This window comes from Lolium rigidum, chromosome 4, assembly GCF_022539505.1.
Source record: "Lolium rigidum isolate FL_2022 chromosome 4, APGP_CSIRO_Lrig_0.1, whole genome shotgun sequence".
NCBI classification, from domain to species: domain Eukaryota; kingdom Viridiplantae; phylum Streptophyta; class Magnoliopsida; order Poales; family Poaceae; genus Lolium; species Lolium rigidum.
This window is the reverse complement of record NC_061511.1, coordinates 131,729,422-131,744,931: the sequence shown is the minus strand read 5'-3', so window position 1 is coordinate 131,744,931 and position 15,510 is coordinate 131,729,422. Positions and strand designations below refer to the sequence as shown.

General features: G+C 43.4%; 1 long non-coding RNA gene across 1 annotated transcript; it reads right to left on the bottom strand.

Moving 5' to 3' along the window:
• Nucleotides 1-10,499: 10,499 nt before the first annotated feature.
• LOC124705658 lies at nt 10,500-14,908 on the bottom strand. Its single transcript, XR_007004128.1, has 2 exons — nt 14,372-14,908; nt 10,500-10,953 (listed from the first exon to the last, which is right to left on the bottom strand). It is a non-coding gene; the product is annotated as an uncharacterized LOC124705658 (long non-coding RNA).
• Nucleotides 14,909-15,510: the final 602 nt, after the last annotated feature.

Here is a 15,510-nt window from a genome sequence, read left to right as displayed (position 1 = left end):
TTTGATGCTATCTTAAGTTAGACAGGTCAGTAGCTTAGCTAACTTTGCATGCTTTTTGTTCATGTTCCTACAAAAATAACATGCTTTTCCTGAACATGAATACTTTTTCATGAATAGAAGTTTTTCCATCCGAATTCCTGATGGCTCAGTTGTTCCAGATCTTGGGCAATAGAAGTAAGAAACACATGTACTGGAAGGTTTGGGAGTTTTAGGGCGAACAGGGGGTGAGATAAGAACAATTTGTTACCTCCAGGTTCTTTGTCCCCAGAATGTTTCTTCAGATCTTCCCAGGTTTGTTCCCAGAATCCTGTTTCTTCAGATCTGCTAGAAGTACTGGGAGGTGGATGGAGAAGTTGTGTTTCTTGATGAACTTTGGAGGAGGAAGATGTATATTCCTCTGACGGTGGAAGAAGTTTGTCCTCCAGCAATGGTGGTAGTCTTGGTAGAAGAGTTGGTAGAACCTCTCCTGGCAGCAATGGAGGTAAGATCTGAAGCCGTCGTGAGGAAGAAGGATAGGAGTTAGGGTTTCAGGGAGGAATTGGTCGGGGGATGTCTGTTTCTCCCGTTGGCATGTATATTTATTCCTGTCGTGAGGCGTTGTGTGGTTGTGGGGATGTTCTTTTTTCTGTTGACCGAGTCAAAAAAACGGCGTGCAAGTTGGCATGTGAGGCCGAGGGACCACTTTCTATTTCCGGACAGGCTGGCGGGACCACATGCTATTTTGGGGAAAAAACGATTCGAACATGGAGGGCACTGTGGTAGACTATATGGTGCTATAGCACTGTGTAGCCACGTCCATGTAAAATCCTATTGTGACTTGGCTATAGGTATCTGGATATACATGATCAGATCGTCTAACAACACGAGTGTTGAAAAGAAAAGAACGGGACGGTAAAGAAGGATGAGTATACCATCTAGTACTTGGCAGTCGGCAGTAGATCAACACAAACACGCAGGGAATAGTCAGAGGCGACGTGGGGTGCTCGATGGCTGGCGTCTCTGGCTACGAAATTGGTCGATTAAAATACGAAGGAAGATATGCATGGAGAACAGCAATCGAAAGGCAGCGAAATAGGAGCCTGCTTCCCCGTGGTTACCTCGTCACGGCCGTGTGTGTCGTGGCAGCCGGCGGCGGACAACGAACAGTCTCCTGCCGGTAGAGCGGCAGCCTTTGGGCGTGAACTCGTAGGAGGGATGGGGTTCCAGGTTGTGAGGAATGACTCTTTTATAGAGAGGGGAAAGATCACATGAGGGCATCTCCAGCGGCGCGACGCATTTCGGACGCCCAAAAGTGGTCGGCAACGTCCGTTTGCGTCGCCCAGCGGATATATTTTGATCGCGCGTCCGTTTGCGTCTGGGTGTGCTCCCACCGGGGCGACCCATTTTTGAATTGCAACATAGTTTGATCTTCATACAATTCCTTTGGTTTTCTACCACGAGCGATTGATTCATATGAAAACCAAACATAGAAAGTACATAAAAACTATACAAGACCTAGACTACTTGGTTCCTGACGGGCCGGCACCGTCGTTGCGTCGCTACGTGGCCTCGCTTCTCCGCCGCCTCCCGCGCGGCCGCTATGGCTCGGTGCGCCGCCGCGTCCTCTTGCGATGCCTGCTCCCGGCCTCGCGTTGGCGGCCTCGTCCTTAAGCGTCTCGAAAGACGCGACAAGGGCCCGCCTGCTCCGCCGCCTTCTCCTCCGGCGTCGGCGCATCGGGGTCATCGGGTGACCATGAAATCTCCGAGTCGAGTCCTCGGCTGCGGCCGGCGGCCGCCGGCTCGCGGCTGTTCCAGCTCGGCGTCGACAGCCGCATGGGCCGCCCGCTCCTCGCTCTGCTTCCTTCTCCGCTTCGGCCCGGGTCCGCGGCGTCCCCGACCGGGTGGAGGAGGTCGGTGCTGTCGTCGGAGTCGAACCCGTCGTCGGAGCTCGAGGCCGGGGGAGGTGGAGTGGGAGGTGAAGGTGGAGGTGGAGGCGCGGCAGCCTGGCCGCGCCCGGTGCTGCTCATGGTGGATCTATTGAGTGGCGCTACGGCAGCGGCGGCTAGGGTTTAGTGCGGAGGAGATGAGATGTCGGCGCCCTGTTTATATAGGTCGGAGGCGGGGCGACGGCCGCGCCACGCGGGGCATCGCCATTACTACGCGCGGCACGCGCGGCGGCCCGCAGACCGCCGAAGCGACGCCTCGCCGCGCATCGGCGGAGAAGACGCATCGACGCTGCGTCTGCTAGCTGCCCACGTCTACTAGCTGCGCACGCTCGCGGAAGCCGTGGCACGCCATTAACGCGGCCCTGCAAAGGCTGCGGCGCGCCACCCGCAAGTAATGCCGCCGAAGACGAAGCAGTTGTGCCGCTGCCAGGCGGGCCCGTGCCAGGACCAAGCGGTCACTTTGCGCGTCCGCGCAGCGTCCACCGAGACGCAAACCTGGCGCATATTTGGGCCAGGTTTGCGTGGCTCAGCGTCCGTTTGCGTCGCGTCGCTGGAGATGCCCTGATGGGGTGCCGAAGGGCAGTCGGCCGACGTTACAGCTCCAAATTATGGGCGATTTAAGGTGCACTAAAGTGGGGTTTTAATCCCCTGAATGGAACAGTGGTTGAATGGGGAGTAACTTCCATGTTTAGGACGGGGCGTTTCGAGGTTTATAACGTCCTGGAGTAAGAGGGGAAGAGGAGGCACCATGACTGTATGTTACAGCTTCTGAACGTGGTGGAGGAAGACAACGCTTCATCTGGACTGGCTCGCTCGGTCGGCCTAGTTGGGCTAGACTGGGCCGAATTGGTCTCGTTCATTCTGGCTGATTCTCTCTTACGTTTTCTTTATTCTATTATTTTCTATATTGCACTAAAGGTGATTATGGCTTTATAAATACCAAATTTTTGATGTACAAATCTAAGTAAAATCCAATAAAACAAACATTTATAGCAGGTTTAGGGAATATAGTTTCCACCTACTTTAGTATTATAAAAATAATTTGTTTTAAAAAAACATATAGGTGATATATTTATATCGTTTCCAACTATATATTTGAGGATGTCATGTTATCCCCGCCTCATATTATATTACTATTATTTTGGAAATGAAATAAGATATATTTGAAATTCAATAAGAATCAAGTAACAGCACAAATAAATCATTACCCAAACCTTTTATATATTTTGGAAAAGTCATATTATTTCCTCTCTCTTGGAAAATTCATATTATTCCCTATCTTAGTTAGTTCAAGAAGGTTTGGAAAAAATGTTTTAAACACCACTTAGATCAAAGTGATAAAATACAACGCACAAATCGGATTTGTATAAATTTTCCTCAACCATGATTTATAATTTCGGATAGTCATATTTATCCGCTCATGTATAATGTTTTCATCCTAATTGAGAAAAGTTTAAACAAGTCCTCAAAAGTTTCAATTTCTTCAAAAATTCCAACAAAGTCATCAATGAAATCAACATATTTTATTTTATTTAACATTGCAAAATTTGGAAAATTTTGGGATGTTACAAACTACCACCCTTAAAAGGAATCTCGTCCTCGAGATTCGAGAAGGCTAGAAAGAAAATCGGTTCGGGGAGAAACTAGGGTACTACCACCCTTAAAAGAAAGTCTTCTTAGATCACCAAATATTTTCTATGTATCTCCAATTGCTTCGCCCTTCTTCAGTTCTTCTCCATGTATCAAATCCATATTTTCGGTCTCGATGATTTAAGATAGGAAAGATGTAGATCCTAGGGAGAAAGAACTATAGATATACTATAACAAACAAATTTATTCGGAAAATAATTTTATTTGCGATTGTCGACAACACACAAATCACATAAATTATTATATCTAGCGTCTGAGCTAAGCCTATCGGGCCTTTGGTTCCTAATATGTCATCTTGGAATCTTCAAACTCTTCAGGGTCTTCGACATTTATAACTTCATTCCTTCTGTAGATGTCTGATGGTGTCATTGTAGATAAGATCATCACCTTAGAGTTGAAACCACTTGGTCTTGAAGAATTTTAATAGAAGAGTTTCAAATTATTTTAAAAAATCAAATAGGTCAAGATAGACAATATTCGAGAAGTAGAATACGAGAATTTCCACAAATACTTTTCTTTCACAAATAAGTATTCTTGACAAAAGAGAATTTTGAGATTTCCGGGTTCTTGTGGGTGATGTCCAACTAGATATTTGAATAGATGAGTGAACATAAATCATTTTACAATCTTAAGAAAGATGAGTAGTATGAGAGTATTTTTGAAAAAATCTTTGAGAATATAGTTGATCCTATGGTTTCCATTTTCTAGGATCACGTCCTACAGTCAACATATGCTCTGATACCATTTTGTAGCGACCCGAACCTGGTAGGGATCGAATCTCTGTGCTTACAGTGCTATCGCTGGATCGTAGCTAGCACACACAGTAACAAATGAATATCAAGATATAACATACGTCATTTTATTATAACTGAAATATCCAGAGTATATTTATTACATCCTTGCGCCGCATAGTGGCTGGCTCACATAACAAAGGAAACATAAGCATAACATCAAACTTGGGCTCCATCAACGCCACATGGCTTGTTGAGTGTAGGCCCTGCGATCCTATCGTCCTTACTCGTCATCTGCAACAGGTAAAGTTACAGCAAAAAACATTTGGTCAATACTTTGAATGTATTGGCAAGTTACACAAGTTGCAAAGTGGTTTATATTTTTCTACATGCAAAGGTATGTCAAAGGAAGGCTCATGGTTTATTTTGCGTAAAGCCAATTTTGTTTTGTGAAAATCTTTTTAAAAACTTTCTTTATCTTTATATATTTTTAAAACAAAGTAATATAGGACTGGACAAACACAAGGAATCCACCAAGGTTCACCATCCTACATCCCATCCCCAAAATAAGCTAAACTAACTCCAGAGCCACTCACTGGATAGAGTTAGCATGCATTACGTTTTTAAGCAACACTACATTGAGAGCCACTCACTGGATGAAAGTAGTAATTGCAAAACAGTTCGGGCAATGCTAAGTTCAGAGCTACTCACTGGATAAACTTATGATGCCAAAACAAATTTTGAAAAGGTTTTGAAAACATAGGAGATCCTTCATCCGCTTCAATCTTCAGTTGCTCAAATTGCTCATATCCGGGAGCACGGATAATCGATTAGATCATACACTCTGCAAAGGTCGTACACTTTTCCCACATGTCACAATCCATCCTTTTTATTGTATCCTTCATTTGGCTTAACCGGGCATGGATCATGACGAAGTTTTCCATAGAAGCCCCATATGCATAATCCCAGTCCGCCCGCAACTATGATCCGAAGACCCCTCTCCAATGGCGGTACCGATGCAAGGGTTTCCCTCTATGTACGACTAAGCCAGAGCCCATATAGCATGTGGTTGTACTGGAAGCTTCTTTAACTGAAAATTTGAAGATCTCTTTGACCCTGGGCGACGGTCCCCACCAAAAACTGAGTCTGCAGAGCCACTCACTGGATGCAGCTCTTGTAGACGCTCCCAACATACCACTCCGCCGAGAGGAAAACATTTTGATAAGTTTTTTTAAAAAATATATTTTTTCGCCATACCACCCCAGAATGGGCGCATGTCAATTTTCATAAATGATTTTTTTCTTTGAAAACCCGCATCCCACGTCTACCCAGCAATTGGCTAAGCACTCATACAATATACGCATTTTAATAAAAAGGGCTACAAGGAACATGGTAAGAAATCCTATGGCTCTCTGCTAGGATAGCAAAGCATAATTTTCCTACACATGCATTTCTGCGAAAATATTTGTAAAACATGCATATCAAAAATAGTAGGACAAAAGTTCATGTGTAACTTGCCTTTCTTTGACGAAGAGTAGTTATCTCTTGTGAACTTCGCAACTTATATTATTTCCTTATAAACTATCCCGTCACTCTTCGTGAAATCTATCGCAACGAAAAGGAAAGAATACTATACATAAACATACATACATTTCAAAAAGAAATATCCAAAAAAAGAAGTATGGAAAATACAAATAAACTCCAAATAAAATGAAATTACTTTATTTAGTATTTACTAGCAATACTAATTATATTAGGGATGAACCCGAATTAAATTTGAGTATTTTCCAAAATAGAATTGTGTGGAACCTACTCTTATATCCTAAGATATTCTACACAAGGTCACGGACAAGGTTGGAACTAAGGTTTAAGGATACTGCCAGATGGTTATCAACATGAGGTGGCCAAAGGGTCATATTGAAAAGGATTCTAGAGTTTAAGTTACGACAAAAGTACTCAATATCTCCCATTTGAAATTCGAGTATTTCATAACTGTCAAAACTTAAAGAGAATGGTTTCATCGGATTCTATATATCCTAATGATTCTAACGATACCAAATTTACGAAATTTGGCTAAGTAGAACTAAAGATATGATTTTTACAAGTTCATAGCATTTTCAGTCCAAAGTGACGGAAAACCTGTTCCTCACGTGGGCATTGCTTCTAATGGTGGATGAAGGCTCAGTTAACTGAATTAAGTCGTGCCATGTAAAATCCTATTGTGACTTGGCTATAGGTATCTGGATATACATGATCAGATCGCCTAACAACACGAGTGTTGAAAAGAAAAGAACGGGACGGTAAAGAAGGATGAGTATACCATCTAGTACTTGGCAGTTGGCAGTAGATCAACACAAACACGCAGGGAATAGTCTGAGGCGACGTGGGGTGCTCGATGGCTGGCGTCTCTGGCTACGAAATTGGTCGATTAAAATACGAAGGAAGATATGCATGGAGAACAGCAATCGAAAGGCAGCGAAATAGGAGCCTGCTTCCCCGTGGTTACCTCGTCACGGCCGTGTGTATCGTGGCAGCCGGCGGCGGACAACGAATAGTCTCCTGCCGCTAGAGCGGCAGCCTTTGGGCGTGAACTCGTAGGAGGGATGGGGTTCCAGGTTGTGAGGAATGACTCTTTTATAGAGAGGGGAGAGATCACATGACGGGGTGCCGAAGGGCAGTCGGCCGACGTTACAGCTCCAACTTATGGGCGATTTAAGGTGCACTAAAGTGGGGTTTTAATCCCCTGAATGGAACAGTGGTTGAATGGGGAGTAACTTTCATGTTTAGGACGGGGCGTTTCGAGGTTTATAACGTCCTGGTAAGAGGGGAAGAGGAGGCACCATGACTGTATGTTACAGCTTCTGAACGTGGTGGAGGAGGAAGACAACGCTTCATCTGGACTGGCTCGCTCGGTCGGCCTAGTTCGGCTAGACTGCGCCGAATTGGTCTCGTTCATTCTGGCTGATTCTCTCTTACGTTTTTCTTATTCTATTATTTTCTATATTGCACTAAAGATGATTATGGCTTTATAAATACAAAAATTTTGATGTACAAATCTAAGTAAAATCCAATAAAACAAACATGTATAGCGGGTTTAGGGAATATAGTTTGCACCCACTTTAGTATTATAAAAATAATTTGTTTTAAAAAAACATATAGGTGATATATTTATATCATTTCCAACTATATATTTGAGGGTGTCATGTTATCCCCGCCTCATATTATATTACTATTATTTTGGAAATGAAATAAGATATATTTGAAATTTAATAAGAATCAAGTAACAGCACAAATAAATCATTACCCAAACCTTTTATATATTTTGGAAAAGTCATATTATTTCCTCTCTCTTCGAAAAGTCATATTATTCCCTATCTTAGTTAGTTCAAGAAGGTTTGGAAAAAATGTTTTAAACACCACTTAGATCAAAGTGATAAAATACAACGCACAAATCGGATTTGTATAAATTTTCCTCAACCATGATTTATAATTTCGGATAGTCATATTTATCCGCTCATGTATAATGTTTTCATCCTAATTGAGAAAAGTTTAAACAAGTCCTCAAAAGTTTCAATTTCTTAAAAAATTCCAACAAAGTCATCAATGCAATCAACATATTTTATTTTATTTAACATTGCAAAGTTTGAAATTTTTTGGGATGTTACATCAACAAACCTTAGTCGACCGGTGTTGGTGACGATTGCGGCCACGACGGCGGTGCTGCGTTCACCGGTGTTGTAGCACGAGCAAATGCGGTGGCAGCAGGCAGCGGTGCGCACCCACGAGCACCTCGCCGGCAACGATGATGAAGAAATCGAGGAAGACGAAGGGGTAAAGTGAGGTGAAATAAAGAAAATAACCGGTGAGGGTGTATTTATAACCGCCGGGGAGGTCATGGGCCGCGGATTTACTGCGGCCACGTGGCCACTAACCGCGTGCGTAATGCGCGGCAGACGGCGTGTGCGCTGTCACACGAAGGGCCACACAGATCCATTATGCGTGCATTAAATACGCGCGTTTACCAGTAAAAAACATACTCATTATCATGGCATCAGTGATTTGACCTCTCAAGGACCTGCTCTGTCAGTCATAGTGACTGCCAGTGTATGTGAGTTCCTAGATATTCCCTGACAGGACGCTGACAAGTGGGAAACTATGTTGGAGGATACTCGAGATACTCGTTAAGTTCTAAACAACGAAGCCGGATTAAGGCTATGCCGAAATATAGAGCGTTTTGTGTTTAAAAGGAAACCGGGATGATTAACCCGGTATGATGATTTATGTCGGGCAGAGAACCTGCTGTAGCCCATCAATTGGCACCGCTGGACCACACCAGTTTCGGGGACTAATATCGGGGGATAACCCCTGTTAGGTTAAGCTTGGGTGTGATTAGCCAGCATAAGGTGATTATGCTGGATAAACATGTTATGCGGGAATACGGCATGATGGTAAACTAAGTATTGACTAGATTGTGGGTCAACCGGCTTAAAGCTAAAGCCGAAATTATGATGTTGGCATAACTTAACCCAGTAGGTAATCCAACATATAGATTCAACGTACAAGTGGAGGGTACCTGCATACCCTACGTATGCCGGCATAAGGATCTGGCATAAGACCAACGGTCTGATGTTGGTCAAAGATTCGGTCGCCTCGCTATAGGACATCGAAGAGATACGGAGGATCTCTTCATGACGAGAGCCTCGCTAGCTTCCAACTGAAGCCACATCACGCGGATGACGAAGATGCTACAGTGCGCAGGCCAACAGAGGTCAGCGCCAGAGATGACAGGGAAGGACATCACAAGCCCAGAGTCAAAGCTACAGTCCAAGACCGGCTGATGTAGGCTAAAATTCCTTCTACCCAGGTTCCTTCTGATGTAAGCTACCTTTCCACTATATAAGGAGAGGTGGCATTCCCTTGCACGGGAGGTCGTTACGATCCAACACTTGTAGGGTTTCTCCCTCTTTACCACTTCTTCTTCTTCCTCTAGCCAAGGGCTGGAGGGAAACCATTGTAGCTCTCTGTGAGATTATACAGATCAGACAAACAAAAGTAGGGGTGTTACCTCCTTACGACGGTCCCGAACCTGGGTAAATTTGTGTGTCTTTGTGTGTTTCTTCTCCATCTCCCCCTCCCTCCGGATCCCTCGGAGACGTAGATAAAAAAGAAATGTTTATTTCTAAGGAAAAACCTACAAAACATTCATGTGCATACTCACACCGGTCCATCAATTCTACAAAGAGGCTAGCTACTTACTTACATCGTCTTGAAATGTCTGTCCATATTACTTTCCCGAAAAAAGATTGTGAATAACTTTTCTCTTCCACAGCGCACAAATCATTAGAAAGTTATAACATCTTTAGCAGATCCAACAAAATCGTTACTGTAAAAGTATTTTGTGGTACATCGTAAAGCGTTTTGCGGTACAAAATGGTGGTCTCTTAGACCAGATACACAAAAATCAGAGATGCAAACAAATTTCTACAGAGGCCCACTAGGCATTTTTTTTGTTGCATTTTCACTTTTCCCGTATCCTTATGTTCCTCTTCTTCTCGCGCGTTGCATGCATGCTTCCCTTCACGTGACTGTCCACCCCGCCGCCTGCCTCTTGCAGAGCCTCATTCATCAGACGAGATGACAGCTTGGTTTAGGGATGTGCCATCCATTGAAACAAAGACGAAGGACCTCGTCCTCGCTGGAATTTGACTAAGCTTTTTTAGGATTTGGGCGAGGTGGCCGGATTGAGCAACGGTGCTACACAATTTCGATCTGAAATTACACTGCCGCTAACTCGCTAGTAGTTTAGCATTTACCACTACCTATCAATATACTTTAACCTTCAACATCCTTTTATGTATGGAGGGGGTAGATAAAAATTGCCTCCACTTGTAATATGGGTTACCATGCTGGTTTTATAGTTGACTGCAAAATATTGTGGTTCGTCCCGATTTGCCGGTTGTGGCAATCAATTTTGCTGCTCAAAACCGCAAAAACGGCGGCTATCTTGCAGTTTTGCATGTTGTGTTGCTGTAATTAATGACTGAGATGAGATTTGATAGTAGCACGGTAAATTAGGTGGACGGGGCTTGCCTGTTCCCAATAACTGCTCCCATCGGTGTTCCGTGCGTACGTGGCGAGCATCCAGGCGTACCCACCTTTTCCTCCCCCAAACGTGATTTTTTCTCCCAGAAAAAAAGAGAAATACGACCGTATCCCTTCACGTAATTCTCGGCACTGAATCTGCATCTAACAAAATACAGGAGGGAAACTTTCTCCTTCGCGCCAAATAACAATACAATATACCTCTGCGCGCCAAAAACACTTGATGCACAGAACAACAAATCGCACCTCCTTCATCTACGTACAGCATACACAACCAGGGAGAAGCGGAGCCAGATTACAGAAAATATACAAGTGTAGAAGACCTCCATCAATCAACGAATCTAGGGACAAGCTGATGCGAATTCAACAAGTCCCAGGCAAATTCTCCCTTGTCCATTGATGGCTTCTTCAAGGATTGATCCTGTGAACCGTGAGGACCATGATGAATCACAACAACAGGCAGTAAGAAACAGCACTCCCAATCCTCATGATTTCGTTTTCTAGTTCTAATATCTTCTTTTTGAACTGGCCATTTACTTCCCATCCTGCAATGCAAACAGATCTGATCTCAACAATATGTACACTGACTATAGTGAAATACTATCTTATATAGGATGCACATGAAACTGGCGCTACCATTGTCACTGATGGTATTGATCAGAGAGTACCAAAGGTCGGTATGGAATTCTTATCTGAACAGGAAGCCTATTTGTTTTATAACAAATATGCAGAAACTATTGGTTTTAGCACACGAAGAGGGAGTCACCATAAAGTAAAGAACACCGATACAATACAACATCGGACTTTTTTATGTTCCCGTCAAGGTATGGACTACATGTAATTTGATCCTTTCATAATCATTTTTGGATGCACTTACTGAATAACGTGAACCAACATGAATCCGTGGTGAAGATAAAAGAGATGATACATTTAGTTACAGTAGGCCTCAAACAAGATGTGGGTGTGGTGCTCGTATGAAGATAAGTCTAAAAAATGGACTTTATCATGTGTATGAATTTGAAGAAACACATAACCATGTTCTTGCTACTGGAAATATGGCCCAATACTTGAGATCCCACAGGAAAGTAACTGAAGCACAATTAGCAAATGCCGAGGTTGCAAAGTCTGTGGGAATTTCAAACAAAGCAACTATTGATCTTATGGCCAAAGATGCAGGTGGAATTGGAAGTCTTGGCTTTACACGGGTAGATATGAAAAATCGGCTGTACTCAAAGAGAACATTAAAAGTAAAGCAAGGTGACACAGGGGGAGTGCTAGAATACATGGAGAAGAAGGTATCCGAAGATGTCAATTTTTTTTATTCAATTCAAGTCGATGAGGATGATTTGATAACTAATATCTTTTGGGCCGACTCCAAAATGGTCTCAGACTATGCGATATTTGGTGATGTTATATGCTTTGACACCACATACAGGAAACTAGACGATGGGCGTCCATTTGGTTTGATTGTTGGAGTGAATAATCATAAGAAAACAATGGTGTTTGGTGCTGCACTTCTCTATGATGAAACTGCTGAGAGTTTTGGTTGGCTTTTTAGAACTTTTCTAAAAGTTATGTCAGGAAAATATCCACTAACAATTTTGACTGACGAAGATGCAGCAATGGCCAAGGCAATCAGTATAGTCCTGCCTTTTACTCACCATAAACTTTGTGTATGGCATATGAATCAGAACGCTTGCAAGCACCTTGCTGGAGTTGTTCCGGACTATAAGAAGTTTAATGCTGATTTTCAGCATTGTATCTATGATATTGAGGAGGAAGATGAATTTATAACTGCATGGAATGGAATGCTTCATAAATATGGACTACAAGAAAATGCATGGCTCCAAAGGATATTTGAGAAAAGGGAGCAATGGGCACTAGTATATGGGAGAAATACATTTTCTGCCCACATGAGCACTACTCAAAGGAGCGAGAGCATGAACAACGAACTCAAGAGTTACATTAATATTAAATATGACATGCTTACTTTTTTTGAGCATTTTGAACGGCTAGTTGCAGACAAAAGAGATGAAGAGGTAAAGTATGACTTTAGAGCAACACAAACTACTCCCAAGCTCATGGCAGAGTCTAGCTATGTATTAAGGCAAGGTGCAACTACATATACTCCAGCAATATTTAAGCTGTTTCAGGAACAAGTGCTTCGGACCCTCAACTATGACACATTTCTTTGTGATGATAGTGACCTAGAGAAGAAGGTTTACAGAGTAAATTTTCATGGTACACATCGTGAGCATATTGTCAGATTTGTTCCAAAAGAAGAAACAGTCATTTGCAGTTGCAAGAAGTTTGAATTTGCTGGAATACTTTGCTCCCATTGCTTAAAGATACTTGATATTAATAATATCAAGCATATCCCCGAAAAATACATCTTAAAAAGATGGACAATGGATGCAAAAGTTCTGCAGATAACAAGGAATCGCAACCTACATGACAACCCAAAAGAAAGAATGTCAAGTCGCTACAAAGACTTATGCAAAATGTTTGTCAAAATAGCTGCTCGTGCCGCGGAGTCTGAAGAATCATACAATGAAGCTGCTAATTGCGCAGCACAACTAGCACAGAATGTGGAGAAATGTTTGAAAATTAGAGCTGATCCTGATTTGGGCAGTTCCTCCGGTTCAGAAGGTGTGTACTATGCTATATTTTTAATTCTGTAGAGTAATGTCGAACTAAGATTTACTTTTTTTCGCTATAGTTGCACCTCTGAAGATTGACTCTAGTAGAGTATCAAAACACAACGAGGGGCTTGTTGAACCAAAAGGCATCAAGGTCAAGGAGAAGGATGTCCGAGGATCAAGAAGACCTATTGGTGGTTTGGAGAAAGCAAAATCAAAGAAGAAAAAGAAAAATAACACCGAAAATGCACAACCGCTACCTCATGGCGCCTCAATGGTATAAACTGTCTTGATTGTTCCACATAAAACTTTAGTTACTGAACATTCTTTGTAACTTTTGACAGGGACACTTAGAATCTTTCACAAGTCAAATTCCTACATATAAGTTACAGTACAGCCCAATCATAAATGCTCCAATGCAGCCATCAGTTGGTACCATCCCCATGTCAACACAAAACAAAAGATTGTTTGCAGAATTACAGCCTTACAATACACTAATGGTACAGCAGTATACAATCAACCATGTTAAGCTTTATCATCTTAAAACTACGGTGATACTGAGCTTTCATATTTCTTTTTACAGGGTCAAGGCGCTGCAGGAGTCTACCATCCCAATGGATTACATCCATACAATACATTAATGGTATACCAGCCTACAATCAATAATTTCAGTGCTAAAATCTTAAAACTTTGGTGACACTGAGATTTGCTACTTCTGTTTATAGGGTCAAGGCACTCTAGGAGTGTACCATCCCAATGAATCGCACTCATACAGTGCACTAATGGTACAGCAGTTCAAATTCAACAATGTTAAGTTTATCATCTTAAAACTTAAGACTTACTAAGCTTTGTTACATATTTTCATAGGGACAAAGCGATCCAGGAATTCCGAAAAATCAGAACTATACCTATTTGCAACAGACACAGTTCAACTCAGCTATGCATCCCTCAATGCAGCCAGCCATTGGTACCTCGAGCGCTAGTACAATGACAGGACAAAATCAAGCCTACTTCTATCAACAGAAGCCAACTTAATCAATGTGTTACGAGATTCATACTCTTTATATTTTGACTTGCTAGTTCCAAGTACTTTTATAAAAACTTGTAACGAAAGGTATTCAATTGAAATTCATTGTCTTTCACCACTCTTGGTTGTTAATTCTGAACAAGCACATTTGTATCATGTACACTATTGGTCAGACAGGGACGGTCAGATACAGGGGCAAAATTGGCCTCAAATACTTGCATCATCAACAAAGATGAGAAGTACAGTACATATAAATCAATTATGCTCCAATCGTAATAATCAGCAAAAGAAAATTACCTGTGTTGTCTCCTGTGGAGGTACGAGGTGGAGACGAAACAATTAGACGAACGCCGGCGCCGGTTCGCTTCCGGACGGGAGGAGGCACCGCAGCACGGCCTGGACCGACGACGCAAGTCGGCGCCACCTCTATTGCGCGTCTACGACCTCCATCTCCGTACTCGAAGACGAGTGCTGCTGCCGCCAGTGCAACCCCAAGAGGTTTCAGAGCAGCGGATGAATGGAGGTACCCTGGTAGGGGAAGTGCGGGAGGAGAGGCCGTCGGAGAGATAGCGCAAGGGCGTCGGCTGAGGGAGGGAACGGGGCCGCCGGCTGGAATAATGAGGCGGCGACCGGAGGACACGAACGGACCAAGCTACAGAAAGGGGATGAAGGACTGCAGCAACAGAAAGGGGAACGACGTCGGAGGGAGGGAAGGAGGGCGGGGAGGGGGCGGGGAGGACGGTAGCCGTGACCGGAGACCATGGGATTCATCGTCTTGTCCTAGCTCGAAGGTGAAGAAAGCCGAAGCTGTTCTCGGCGTGTGGTCGGCATTGCCATGGCATTATCGCCTCAACTGGTACTAGATGTATTACGGTTGTATTTGTCTTTTTTTTTCAGGTCAGAAAGTAGCGCTAGGGAGAGGGAAAGGTGGGTACGCTGGATGCTCGCCACGTACGCAGGGAACACCGATGGGAGCAGTTCGTGGGAACAGGGAAGCCCCGTCCAAATTAGGTTTGTCCATATCTCTAATTTTCCGTGGCAGTTAGTTTTGCGTGCGCGTGCTTGGCCCGGAGAGACCAAATCACCGTTTCCCTTCCAAAAAAAACTCAAGTCCTCTCCTCCATACCACGGACGAGGCACACAGGCAGCACTTCGGAGAGGCTGGCATATTAATGATACGGGATCTGTTTACGGAAGCATTAAATCAGGCCTGGTCGCCAGGATGAGATCGTACGGTCGGCGTTGGTTCCAATCCTACGGCCTTACCCTGGTCCGATGGAAAGAAACAAATCGGCGTCCGATTCCTAGTACTGCCCCAATTAGGTTTGTCCATATCTCTAATTTTCCGTGGCAGTTAGTTTTGCGTGCTTGTGCTTGGCCTGGAGAGACCAAATCACCGTTTCCCTTTCCAAAAAAACTCAAGTCCTCTCCTCCAT